Source organism: Anas acuta, chromosome 13 (genome assembly GCF_963932015.1).
Source record: "Anas acuta chromosome 13, bAnaAcu1.1, whole genome shotgun sequence".
Lineage (NCBI taxonomy): Eukaryota > Metazoa > Chordata > Aves > Anseriformes > Anatidae > Anas > Anas acuta.
Genome location: NC_088991.1, coordinates 19,807,511 through 19,820,519, shown reverse-complemented (window position 1 = coordinate 19,820,519; position 13,009 = coordinate 19,807,511).

Here is a 13,009-nt window from a genome sequence, read left to right as displayed (position 1 = left end):
CGTAATGGCTCTGCTTATGTGAGACAAACCATGCCCAAAGTAGCCTGCATGGCACTTTCTAGTGGGGAACTTTCTAGCGGGGAAGTTGGGCATGTTGCCATCGCCATCGGTATAATAAATCGCTATTTATTAGATGTGAAAGTGGGGAAATCGAGGTCAGCATTTCAGGTGAGACCACGTGCCTGTAAATGCACATATGTTATGTGCTGCTTTGTGCTTCCTCCTGCTAAATGTGATTTGGAGACAATTGCAATAGTTCTCAGCTTTCTGGAGGTAGGGGGTGAATGAGAACATAAACGCAGCGTTACTGTGCTATTGTTTTAATGGGAACAGGGAGAAAAAAAAAGTTTTTCTGAAAGATTGAACTTGCTCAACAACCCCAGCTATTAGCCACCTGACCTTTCCCAAGAGAAGCCTGAAGTTACTCACAAATCGCTGATCACATTTACAGCACTCGGCAAATGAAACCGGCAGCGCTGGAGGCGCCGCGTTTGTCCTCCGCACTGGGACGTGGGATGGGCTTGGTGTTCAAACAGCAAGAGGCTGATCTAAAAACCACGGAGACAAAAAAAAAAACACACAACAATAATGTTTTTAATCAACGGGCGGTTTACTGTCCAGCCTCACCAAAATCTCGTGGACACACCGGAGAAGTTTAAAGTTGGCCAAACGCACAGAGGGAGCGTTGGATGGAGCCGCACTGATAGAAGTGCCTTAGTTTACATTTGCTCTTTTGAGGTTTGCTCTGTAATTAGATGATAATTTGTATCACAATTATGCAAAACAAACGAGGATTGGCTAGCAATATAGACCAGAACAAATAAGCACACGGAACATTTGAAATGTATCCAGTATTAAAACTATTTACATGTGTGGCTCAGGCCACATTGGACATGTTGTTCCAATAAAGTTACAGAAAGGGAAAAGGCCAGTATCGGTTCCTACGAAAGTTTCAAATGTTCATGTTTACAAATTTGTATTGCACATTAATATGTAAACACACACTATAGGAAACAGATGACTCCGCAGTATTTGTGTGTCCTTTCTTCCTAGATCTGTGTGCAGCGAACGCACAAAATGCGCAGCGACTCCTGTAAAATGGGGATAGCAAAGCTGAACGGGAGGTGCTGCGTCCAACCACGTCATTTTGAAATCACCAGCCCGGCAGCTAGCTTGTGTGAAGTCACTTTGCAGCAGATGAGAAAAAACACCTCCCTTGCCATCCATACACAAGTCCGTGACACGTTGGCCACCTTTTGCCACCCCACGATTTGTGATTTAGGGTGCAGACCCCAAGCACTCTGTCCCATATGTGGCTGGGGCGTGCAATTTGCAGCCTCCTGGCCCTGGAGGAGTTACAGCGGTGCCGGGCAGCCTGGATGCAGCCCTCGGAGCTGCTGGGATCCATCCTGGCTGCAAGGGCGCCTGCAGATGTTGGGTATTACGCTGCAAGCTGCTCACGCTTACTAGAGCTTCGCTTTCTCCGAGCTTGTGTAGTTTCTGAATTTTATGGTTATTTATAAATCCACTTCTCCTCTGTGTCCCTCCGGTGACATTCATGAGGAGAACCTACCGTCTGCTTCCTTACATCAAACAGTTTCCTTCCGCACGGAGCAGATTGCTTCTCCGAAAGCACCGACCTTGGAGTTTATTGTGGCAATTAAGCAGAAGAAGTATTCCAGGTTTCGCGAGGGACCCTTTGAGCTTATAAATCAAATGACACAAACCAGAAAGTAAAATTCAAGACGTTTCTGGAGAGGAAAACACCGACATTAAGGGAAAACCCCAGGTAAAAGTAATATTTGCTGCCTGAAGAGGCAGTTCCTGAACAAAGCCAGAGACAGGGGCAGGGGTTTGGGATGGTTTCTGCCTCTCTGAAGTCTGAAGATATATTGGATGCACTAAAGAGGTTTTCAGACATTTTCTGTTATCATAAAAGCTTCACTCCTTCAGATTTGGAGAGAGCAGCTTTTCGGTGAAATCCACTTTTTCCTTCTTGGCGTTGGCTCCAGATCTCCTCTCGGAGCAGGGTCCCAGCTCCAACAATTTCCTCCGTGCGCGGCGGGCAGCTGGGAGCACTTAGCAGCTAATCAGCCCAATTCGGCTCACCTGCCTGAGCGATCCCTGACAGGTCCATCTGCTTCCAGTCAGGCTGCAAACAAAACGGGGCCTCGGCTCCAAAGGGGAGGAAAGAGCAACGGAGCAGTGGGGTTGCTTGCAGATACCCGTGCTGTTGCTCAGCTGATGCTCTGGGGATGGTCACTGCCCTACCCCTTCACCACGGACCTGCGACCTAAAGCCAGCAGAAATTCACTATTTTATTTAGATTTGGAAAGATGTGCTTGCTGCTTTTGCACTCACCGGGAAGGTGTGAAATACTGTCAAAGAGATGTGAGGTTAAACATCAGAAGTGTTGCTGAGAGAGGGACCACGATACCTGTTTGGGTGCTGCCCTGGCCGTATCCACCTCACCCCAAGCGCTCAGCAGCTGGAAGCATCAGCTTCCATCATATGGTACTTTAAATGCCTTGGAGGCCCTGCCCCTGACAGATGTAAAATGTGCTGCAGAAAAGGCCCCGCGTATTTATGGCGGTTTGCTAAATCTGAGGGTGGGATTGTGTTTTGTGGGTGTTTTCGATAGCAGGACAAAAGGGAGCAATCCAGGTGGCTGGGCTGATTTATCCGCCACCGGCACCACAATCCCTCCATGCAGGCTCCAAAAAAAAAGGTATAAATCATTCATAAATACAAATAAAAAAAATTACCCTGTGAGGGAATAAAAAAATGCTCCCCTGTGAACATTTCCCCAGGGCATTACAGGCACAGATACAAGCCCCAGGTACAAATTCCCCCACACCATACAGTTTTTATTCAGGCTCACACAAATACCTTGATTCCCACAGTCTTCCAGTAAATCATCGCGTACACCCCTAGTAAAACCTTGGCAATCTTAAAGTGGATAACTAATGGTCTTATAAGTATTGACCACCAACCAATTTTCTTCCATCAGGTAAAAGCTGTCATGAATATTCAGCTGCCTGCTCCGGGACGTGCAGGTACCTCTCAGCATCACTCTCAGCATCCCCCTCCTCTCTGTGCACTGACAACACTTCTAGATTCAGAGCTTTACCAAATTCTTCCTTTATCTTCATTAAAAGTCTTAACTGTAAAATTAAGTGAAGTTGATAAGCCGTTTCCTGTATCGTATTTCTTCCAGCGTTATCAATATTGCTAATAAAAACATAGATTGAAACAGTATGTTGTAATGTCCAGGATAAAAGCCAGGTTTTGCTGCAGCTCAGATAAATATGAATTTGGCCTTTGGCTTTCATAAAAACGGGCTAATGTCTCTATCGGGGCTATTCGGACGGATAACATCAGCCCCCTCTGCTCCAGTGCTCAGCACTACCAGTGCTTGGGTGAGCGGCGGGCTGTTGGAAGAAGCAGAGCTCTATTTGCTGAAGATTTTCCAGATTAAAGCAAAGCAAAGCAAAGCGAGCCCCGAGACTTCATCTCAACCCGAAAGCCAACATCTCCAGGGCCTTCACGCTCTGAAGCGCCGACTCTCCTCGTGTTGGCTTGGGCGTTTTTTTTTGGCAGAACTGCGGATGAGAAGACATTGCCACGAGATATTTCAGAAGGAGGATGGGGAAGGGTTGGTTTGGCTAGAGCTGTGGCGCCTCGGTGGTTTCTCCTCCCCAGGCTGATATTCCAACTTTCTCAAGTGGTTTTGGGTCAAGCCATGCTGTGTGGTGCTGGAGGGCTGCGCCTCCCCGCGTGGGGAAGACCCGAGAGGAGTCAGGAGCCCTTCAGCACGATGTGAGCCCCTGAAAGCCTTCCTGTTAGCTGCCGATCCCAAAAACGGGCCTTGCCAGCTCCCCGGCAGTGAAGACACATGCAAGAGGCTGCTCCGAGCCAGCGCTCCCCCAGTGATAGAAATATAACGTACTGCTAAATTGTTTTTGAGTATCACCCGTGCAGCTGGAGTCATGGGCCATAAAAAGGAGGAATTTCACCGGGTAGGTCTCCTGGACGCAGAACAGCCCATGAAGGAAAACGAGCTGCAGCTCTGCTCGAGCTCGGTGGCAGGGATGGCTCCCAAAAACGGGGGTGGGTTTGCCCCTCGTGGGTTGAAACCGACCCCAAAGCTGGCAGCACGGAGCCGGTGCTCGCCCGCAGCTTTTCCCTCCCTCCTGCTGGCATCAGGAACCCCCTGGTAGCGCATCAGCAGGAGGATTAAACGCCAAAGAGCACGGAAACGTTTTCCCCTTGACAGGCAGAACGAGCCCGGGAATAGCAAATTCGTTGTCTAATGGCAGGAAAGAAAATTAGAGGCCTCGCCACGAGGAGGATTTGCTGTGCAGCAGGTGAAAACACGGATGGGTGATTTTAAGACAATTTGTCAGTTTAAAAAAATAATCAAAACATACACGGGACAGGGGGAAGCACTCTGAGCGCTTTATTTCCAGTAATTGTGCTTGGTCAGTTTTGATCTCACAGTTTCTGCTTTGACAGCCACGCTCACCCCAAAGCCAGCCCGCACGCTCTAATTCTGCTGGCTTTTTTCTTAAAATAGGACACACCTGCGAGGAAGGCGAGTTTCTTCAAGACATTCCTGATCTGGAGCGTATTAAACTGATATTTTTGTTTTGTATTTTTGATGATTTGCTCCAGTGATAACATAATAGCATGATATTTTGCCTGGGACTGATTAAAACATTTCTTTTGATCAGAGCAGCAGATTGAAACAGTTGTTTATTACTGGACAAAGCTTCAAGAAAAAAAAAAAAAAAAAAGAAGAAGAAGAAAAGAAAAGAAAGAAGATCGTGGCTCTGGATCGCTGTTGAGTCTGCTTTTTTGCCAGGGGAATTTCCTTCACTTTTGGGAGCGGCGCAGAATTCCCTGTTTCGGCTTTGGCGAAGGCGGGGAGGGTCCGGCCGCCGCCTTCCCCAAAATTAGAGGTAAAAAAAATAAATAAAAAATAAATTTAAAAAAATGAGGTAGGGAAGGGAAGGACCAGGACGCCCAAGGGGCGATGCATCGTGCTGACAGACAGCAGATGAGATCTTGGTCGTTTGTTTTTAAGCTCCATGGGCATTGAATAAAACTCATTTTTTTGGTCTCAGAATGCACCGTGCCTAAGATCACAAGTGACACAGCTTTCTGTAACCAAACTCAGCATTTCCTAGAAAAGCCATCCTTCCAAGCTGCTCGAATCGCTGCACATTTCAAAGCTACCGATATATTAACCTTCAGGCTTCAGCTAAAAAGCTCTTCTTTTGCTTTCTAAACCGAAACCAGAGTCATATTGTTACAAGCCGACAACATCTGAATGTAAATGTGTTATTTTGGTTTAACTCCAGTTGCTATAAAGACTTTCAAGAATATAGATTTTAATTACATAAATATTTTTAATAAAATCCCACATTTAACTGCTGGCAAGACTGTAAGGGAAAAAAAAAAAAAAACACACAATAATATCTGGCTCTGTCTCTTTGACAGAACAATTCTTCAAGTTACATTTGCCACATTCACGCAGCTGTGACCAATAACTCCGCTGTCTTTATTATTCTCCTATGATATGAAATTAAAATGAACTGGAAATGTTTATGCCACAAATGGCGTGCAACACATTAAACAGATAATGCAAGCTAAGGTTTTGCTTAAAGCAGCGAGTTCCTCCTCCAGCAGGACTGCGCTGTAACTTAATCCACGCTTTTCCCAGGCAGCGGAGATTGCTGCTCTGTCGAAAGCCTCAAACACATAACAATATCTTCATTAAAGAGGAATTACTTCCATCTCACCATTCCCAGGTGCCACTGAAAGCGAGGCTTTGTTTCATGTGGCCAGTTTCAATTACTGTGTTTACATCAGCAGATTCCTTGGCTTCACGGAGCATTTTTTGATAAATCTATTTCGGTTTTTGTTTGCTTCCCCTTGGCTTTTCCCCGCAGTGTGTTTATGAGCTGCATATTAATGCGTTGGTCATGCCTTTGCTATTTTTCACCGCTTCCAAAAAAAGAAAAAGGACCCCATTGCATTCAATCATCTCAGCCCAACACACTTTTTCCTTGTTTGCACCCATCGATAAATTGAGCTCCAGCAAATTAATTAAGGATGGTAATTCTCCCAGGGTGTGCACCTGCCCCCTGTCTAGCTGGCACCCCCAGGTGCCGGGACATCAGAAGGGTGAGGAATGGTGTCTGCAAGTCCTGCCTGCCCCCAGCACTTCTGCTGGCAGCTCTCTGTCCCATTCTCTCCCCCCCAGCACACAGCATTAACACCGCTGTCCACTGAAATAAAAGCAGCAGTTTATTATTAAGAGGCTCTTTTGCACCGATTTTGTTAAAATACATCTATCCACAGTGCTAGCAAATGAAAGATAAAACCAACTTATTTGTTAAAGCAGGAGCAGCTTGGAAATACAGGCTTGGAGTATATTGATTCGAGCTTTCAGCATTGATTTTTCATAGAGGACCTTTACCTTCCCTGGCACAGAAATCCAGAGGTAAATGCTTCCCTGATTTACAGAGGAGCTCTGTTTTTCACAGAGAAACACTGCGGAGTTTGAGGCATCTGCAGATTTGGAGGCATTCTGCAAGACGAGCAGCATCGAGGTGAGGGCAAGAGGAAACCAGGGCAGACCCGAGCCATGTGAAGGCTCAGAGCCTGTTTTTGGCTGCCCACCGTGCCTGGCCCCAAGCTCTTGGCAAAGGGAAGGGCCTGATCCTGCCATGGGAAATGCCTCCTGCCATGCTCTGCATTGCACCATAGCTTTTGGGACTGCAGCATTTGGCTACCACCACTGTCAGTGCACCCATGGGTGCTGTTGCACAGGCCCAAAGCGTCCCCGTGACCAAATGTCCCCGTGCCATGGGATGAGTTTGCAGCTCAGGTGCCTCTGTCTGAGCTGGAGTAGCAGCAGCATCCCCCCTCCCCAACCTACCCGGCACCACCACCACCTCCCCAAATGGATTTTAAGCTCGGCCACGATCAAGTGAAAAGGGAGCAGCCCAAATTAGCCGTGAACCCACCGTTTTGGGCAGCTCTCCCGTCCTTCCCACCGCAGCACACAGGCATCCCGCTGTCCGCAGGCACGGCTGACGGGTTTTTGGCACGCTCTGAATTGCACTTGGACAAGAAACCACGAAAACCTCTCCCCGCAGCTCTGCCTCGGCCAGCCCGGGAGCTGCACGAGACCCACCTCGCATCAGATGTCCCCTAATATCGTCTGTCATGGGCAATCCGTGGCGATCCCGGGCTGACTGCTAATTGCTAATGGTCCGCAGAGGAGCGCTGAGTGCCGCTGCGCGACGCTGGCTCCAGGCGTGCACACTCGCAGCACGTCACGTTGGATTTGCTTTAATATTTCAAATCATTACAGAGCAGTGCTCCCCCCCCCAGAAGTCCGACCATCCAGAATCTGCAGAATAAAAGGCCAGAATTAAATGTGCAATTGCGGGTTTGGAGGGGGTGCTTATCCCTGCGAAGTGGAGCTTAATTAGCGCCCGCCGATCGCGGCGTAAATCTTGCCGGCGAGGGAAGGAAGCGAGCGGTGGCGCGAGCTGTCAGCAGCTCCCTGGGATCTGACAGGGTCCAACAAATGCTTTCCACATCCTGACCCCGCACGTCAATCAGAGCTCGGGGAGAGCCCCTCGTGCTGCTCCCACCGCCCGGCCCCGCTCCCTGCCCGCTGCCCTACAGGGGCAGGTGGGATTTGGGGTGGCTGGGGAGTTCCTCGGCACAGGCAGGGATGGATCCTACAGGAATGAGCCTTTCCGGGCTGCTCCAGGACCAGTGGGCCAGTTTCAATCTCATTTATATCTCAGTAACCTGAAGTACAGCTCAGAAGTCAGCTTCTAGCATTTCCATTCAGGGTGAAGAATAATATTCCACTTCCCCCTCTGCACCCCAAGTGATTTTCATTTTATGGGGGCTGAGCTCAACGTGGACATGAGTTCTGGTGCTAAGCTAAAGGATATGAACGTGCTAAAGAAAATACAGCAGAGAAGTGACACAGAAATGCCTGCGTTAAGCTCTGCGAGGGAGCTGATTTAATGCAGCAGGGAGCTGTGACAAAACATCTCACTTAACACAGTGAAATGTGTGAAAAACCCTTCTTGGTGTCTGCGGCACTCACGGCAGCTGGAACCGCTCCCTGCCCTCGGATCCAGCACGTGTTCAGCTGCACCAGCCCTGCAAACACCGACGTGCTCAGCACGTGCCCAGCTCACACCTCCCTTTGCCAGGGGCTTGGCTCTTCACCCCCTCTCCTGGACAAGTGCCTGGGGGCATCTCCAGGGGCTCCTCAGTGGGGTCAATAGCTAAAATACACCCAAAAAAAATGCTAATAGGGTTTTTAACTTATTCACACACGTGTTAGGGTGCTACAGCAGCAAATAATGTATATTTTTATGTGCAGCCTAAGCAAAATAGCCAGCACGTGGTCGGAGCCAAGCTTTGAGAAGACATCGAGGTTGCTCCGAGTGACCAAAGCTCCTCGGTGTCCCCACGGGGCTGGGCTGAACCCAAACGTGCAGATCGGTGATGCTGCACACAGAGGTGGCCGTAAGCATCCCATCCTCACTGCTGGGAGAGGAGCTGACCCCTGGCCCCTGGTGAGGGACAGGGGGAGAGCAAAGCGTGCAGCTGCCATCAGTTCGCTCACATCACGGCGCCTCCACAGACCCCAGCCTGGGTGGGTGTCTCGTTACCCTTCCCGGAACGAGCTGCTCGTCTGGGAGGCGATGATAAAGTTCACTTGTGACTAATGAGGGCCTTTTCGTTCAATTAATTAAGGGCCCGGGCTTTGCAAATGACGGCTTGCATTTATTTCTTTCCGTCAGCCTGACAACCGTTTGGATGGCTCTGTCGCCACCGAGCTGCTGCCAAGGCGCCTTGTGGGGAGGAAAAAAATTGCAAAAAAAAAGAAAAACAAACAAACAAACAAAGAGTTCATTCCTTAATTTGGAAAATACGCCCTTTCTTAAACATCCAGTCAATATTATTGTGTTAAAAATAAATCGCTTTAAGAATGAATGCTTTAAAAAAAAAAGTGCCTGAAGAATATTTTCCCTTTTGGAAGACCGACCTTAATCTGCTCTCCTTCTGAAGACAGAGGAAATTGGCTTTATTTTTAAAATTAACACTGTTATTTAGAAACATGCCATGTTTCTCACCTGTCTGATTCGCCTGTGCTCACTTCTATGCAACGCCAAGAATTTAAAAGGACAAAATTTAATGAACGGATTGCAAGCATGCCATATGCAGGTGAACACAAAGCTCCAGCACGTCAAGGAGGCAGCAATAAGCAAAACAAGTGATGGTCGAGAATCCAGAGAAGAGCATCCAAAGGGTTTCAGCTGTGGCTCTGCTTTGGAAATCGATGTCCCACACCCCGCTGCCTGCCCACAGGGCTTCCTGCTCGGGGTCATCCCTCGGAAAAAAGGGAAGGCGCACGCAGACGCGGCCCTTGGCTGCACTGCAGGGCTCTCCCCTTTGCTGGGGGAATTATTTCTTTGTTACTTAATCATCTGTAATTATCTCCTGGAGTAAATTCTGTTGGTGCATCAATTTTCAAACACAACATTCGTTTTTATCAGTCATGTTTATTTAATTTTAGCTGATTAGCACAGAACCTAACAAGTGGCTTAGACTAACAGTGTGTCACTGCTGAAGTATTTTGTAGGTAACAAGAAGACATGGAATAGTGCACATGTTGCTTTGTCTGCATTAATCTATTTACATTGTAATTCTTCAACTGTTTTTAATGGCTGGTTCAGCTGGAAGCGATTAGTTGCCCAAATTAAAGCCACATTTCTCACTTTGTGCACCGCGAAGGTTTTCGGTTGTTGTCTTTTCGTTGCTTTTTGTTTTCCGAACCAAGACAGATATCACTCGAAAACGCATGAAATCCTATTGAGGGGCTGATCCCGCTGCTCGGCTCCGTGCTCCCATTTATCCCTTTTAAGCCAAATACTTGGACGGGCCCCAGGAGCTGCGTTTGGAAGGGGAAGGCTGCTCGTCCCGGCTCCTCTCGGCTCCTGGCTGAGGTTCCTCCAGCTCTCCGCACATCACCACAGCCAGCCTGAAACCCAGAGCCAGGGATGGCTTTGGCACAACTGTGTCCTGATGGCACGTCCATGGGAAGCACGAAGTGACACCTCGTGGTTTTGTCCTGGAGCAGCGTGCCAGGGCCGCAAGGCGATGCCAGCCTGGAGGGAAGGGGCAGGAACCTGGTGTGCACCACGCTGTGCTCACCTCAGAGCTCCCGAGAGGGGCTTCCCTGGGATATTTTCCTTAGGAAGCACTATTTTATAACATTTCACCTAGAAAAAATAAATCTGGAGGAGGCATTGCCATGCTTTTCTCTCACAAAGGTGAGGAGCAAAGCCCTGCTGTGCCCTCCACGGACCCGAGAACAGCCCATAGGGTGGTACCCATGGGAAGGGGAGTGCAGGGCAGGAACCTGCAGGGAAGGGGGATTCACCTGCTTATAGTCCAAAGTGAGTCTTCTTCAATACTCAAACCGAATAAATTGAGCTTTATCACGGGCTCTGTCCCATGGCAGTGACCACCTGGCCACCCAGGCCAGGGCGCTGCTTGCTCCAACGCCTCCCCCCCAGAAAGGAGGACGGCATCCCCCAGCAAGATTGCTGCCTCTATCGCTTTGTCACAACCTGAGAGCCCCTCGACTATTTCGGTGTATTTAATTATCCTATCTGCAGCATCTGCAGCTCATTACATGCTCGGGCTGAGCGGTGCGCGGAGTCAGGTTGCGCGGAGGCAGAGGTCAGAGCAGCCTCCAGCCCGGCTGTGCCACGAGGCAGCAACACCGGCCTGCCAAAAAGAGCAAATGCTGCTCCGTGCCGCCCACCAGGACCCTCTCACTCCAGCAAAATAAAAGCAGGTAGCCAGTTCCTCCTGGCCTTGAGCACCTGAAGCACACAGGGCAGCCGGCTGCAATTTTTTGCAGCTTGGCGCACCAGGGCTGGTGCTTGGCAGCATCCTCCCTGCTCCACCACGTCTTGCTTCTAATATACTGCCCGGCATTAATCAAACGGGTTGGAAGCATCCCGTATCGGCTCTGCAAACCAGAGCTTAAATGATTTACTGGCGGATTCTTTCAGCTCCTGTTAGCCCCCTGTTTTGCTTTCATGTCGGTAGCAGAGGTCAGCAGCGGGAGGAGCTGCATGCTTTCACTTTGTCTCACATTTGCTGCTGTCATTCTAACCCCGCTCGGGTCCCTGCAGAGCAGCAGGATGTGTTCATGCTCGCAGCCCTCGATGCTAATTGATTTTAGGGAGCCCATTCATCAGTTTAATTTAGGAGATCACCCACCAGGTTTGCTGTTCACTGTCAAAGGTAATTCAATTAAAAGCCAGAAGTGTGACTAACTATTCGATGCTAAATATGCTTAGCAGCTGTGTTGCTGTATCTTCTCCATCCTATTGTGTCTGCAGAGCAGCCCAGGCGCAGCATGCGACCGAGCCGTACCTTGGCTGATTAATGTACACAACAGCTCGGCAGCAGGGCCAAAAATTAAGTCCAAATGCCTCCTTCAGTATGCAACGACATGCAAATGTCGAAACGTCATAGCTCCAGCAAGGAAAAAAGCCTCAAAAGTGCTGAAAGTCAGCAGTGGATAAAATGGTTGAATTAAATCTTTGCAGCTGTAGTTTTGTGCAGTTTTGTGTTGTTGCTTTAATAACCTTCACAAGAATCAAATTAATGCTCTTATTCATTCCTACTCTTAAATACCTATTTTCTCCCTTCGTCATTAGTCAAGGTTCCTACAAATGCCACCCGACAGGATTTAGTCCCACGGCTGAAGCTGTTTGTAAATCAGGCAGACACTAGAGCGCTTGTCCAAAGATGTTTCTATTAAAGACAGGGGAGAGGGGGGAGAGAAGCCTCGCTGAATTCCTCCGGGCTGACAAACTGTTTTGACACTTGTCTGTTGGCATCGGTCACTCATTTGGGGTTTGGTGGTAATTAAGCGCATCGTTAGTGATCTCGTTGTACGCCACGGGACAAAATGGTGTGTCTGCTTAACAGATTAAACGAAAACTTTATCTGAAAAGCGCAGGTAAACAAGACACACGTCCCCTAACCTTTCACCCCTGGAGAGCAAGGTTCACGTCCCACCAGCCCTGGGGAAGGGGCGGCTGGAGCTGCTGGGGGGCTGCGGGCATGCCAAGAGATTCCCCAAACCACAGAAAGCCCTGTGCAGAAACCTGTGTGTGCTTTCCTGTGTGTGACATCCTAAAATTATTCATTTTAAAATGAATGAGGCACTGAAATGCTGAGCACCTAATAGCTTCCATTACACAGGTCCCGTTTCATCAGCTTGCACCCTGCGAGTCCAACCCCGTACAAACGCTGAGGTTTCCCAATTTTCATGGGCTAAAAATGGTCAATGAGCTCCAGTGACAGCCCAGCAGCCTTCCTGCGTGGCTGTTTGTGTATCATTGTGTATATTTGTGCTATTCTGTAAATAGCATCCTGAGAAAACATCCAGATTTCCCAAGCATCACAATAAACCTTCCAGCATTAGCCTGTCCAGTACTGTATAATTTAAATATATATTAGAAAAAATACATATTTTAAATATTTGTTTAAAAAAGCAACGACAGAATTATTAATATATATTACCTAGTGGTAATTATTGTGTTTAACTATCTTTACAAATAGAAATCTCTCTGCAGAAGAAACTGCTACAACCACACACTTTGTATAGAGATATCAAGCTTTTAAGCAGCAAAATGCTCACAGCAACGTAACTGGATCAGCAAAGGCTTTGATATATGGTCACTGCCAGGAATCCTTTTTTTTGTTGTTGCTATTGAATCCTTCCCTTCTTCTGGCATTAATAAATTAAGGCACCTGCTATACAAATCAGCAGAAATCTGGAAAATCATTATCACTTCCATGCGGAAACAACGTCCATCACCAGTGAACAAATGGGGGATGTCATCTATGCAGGGCTTTAAAAAAAAAAAAAGATTCT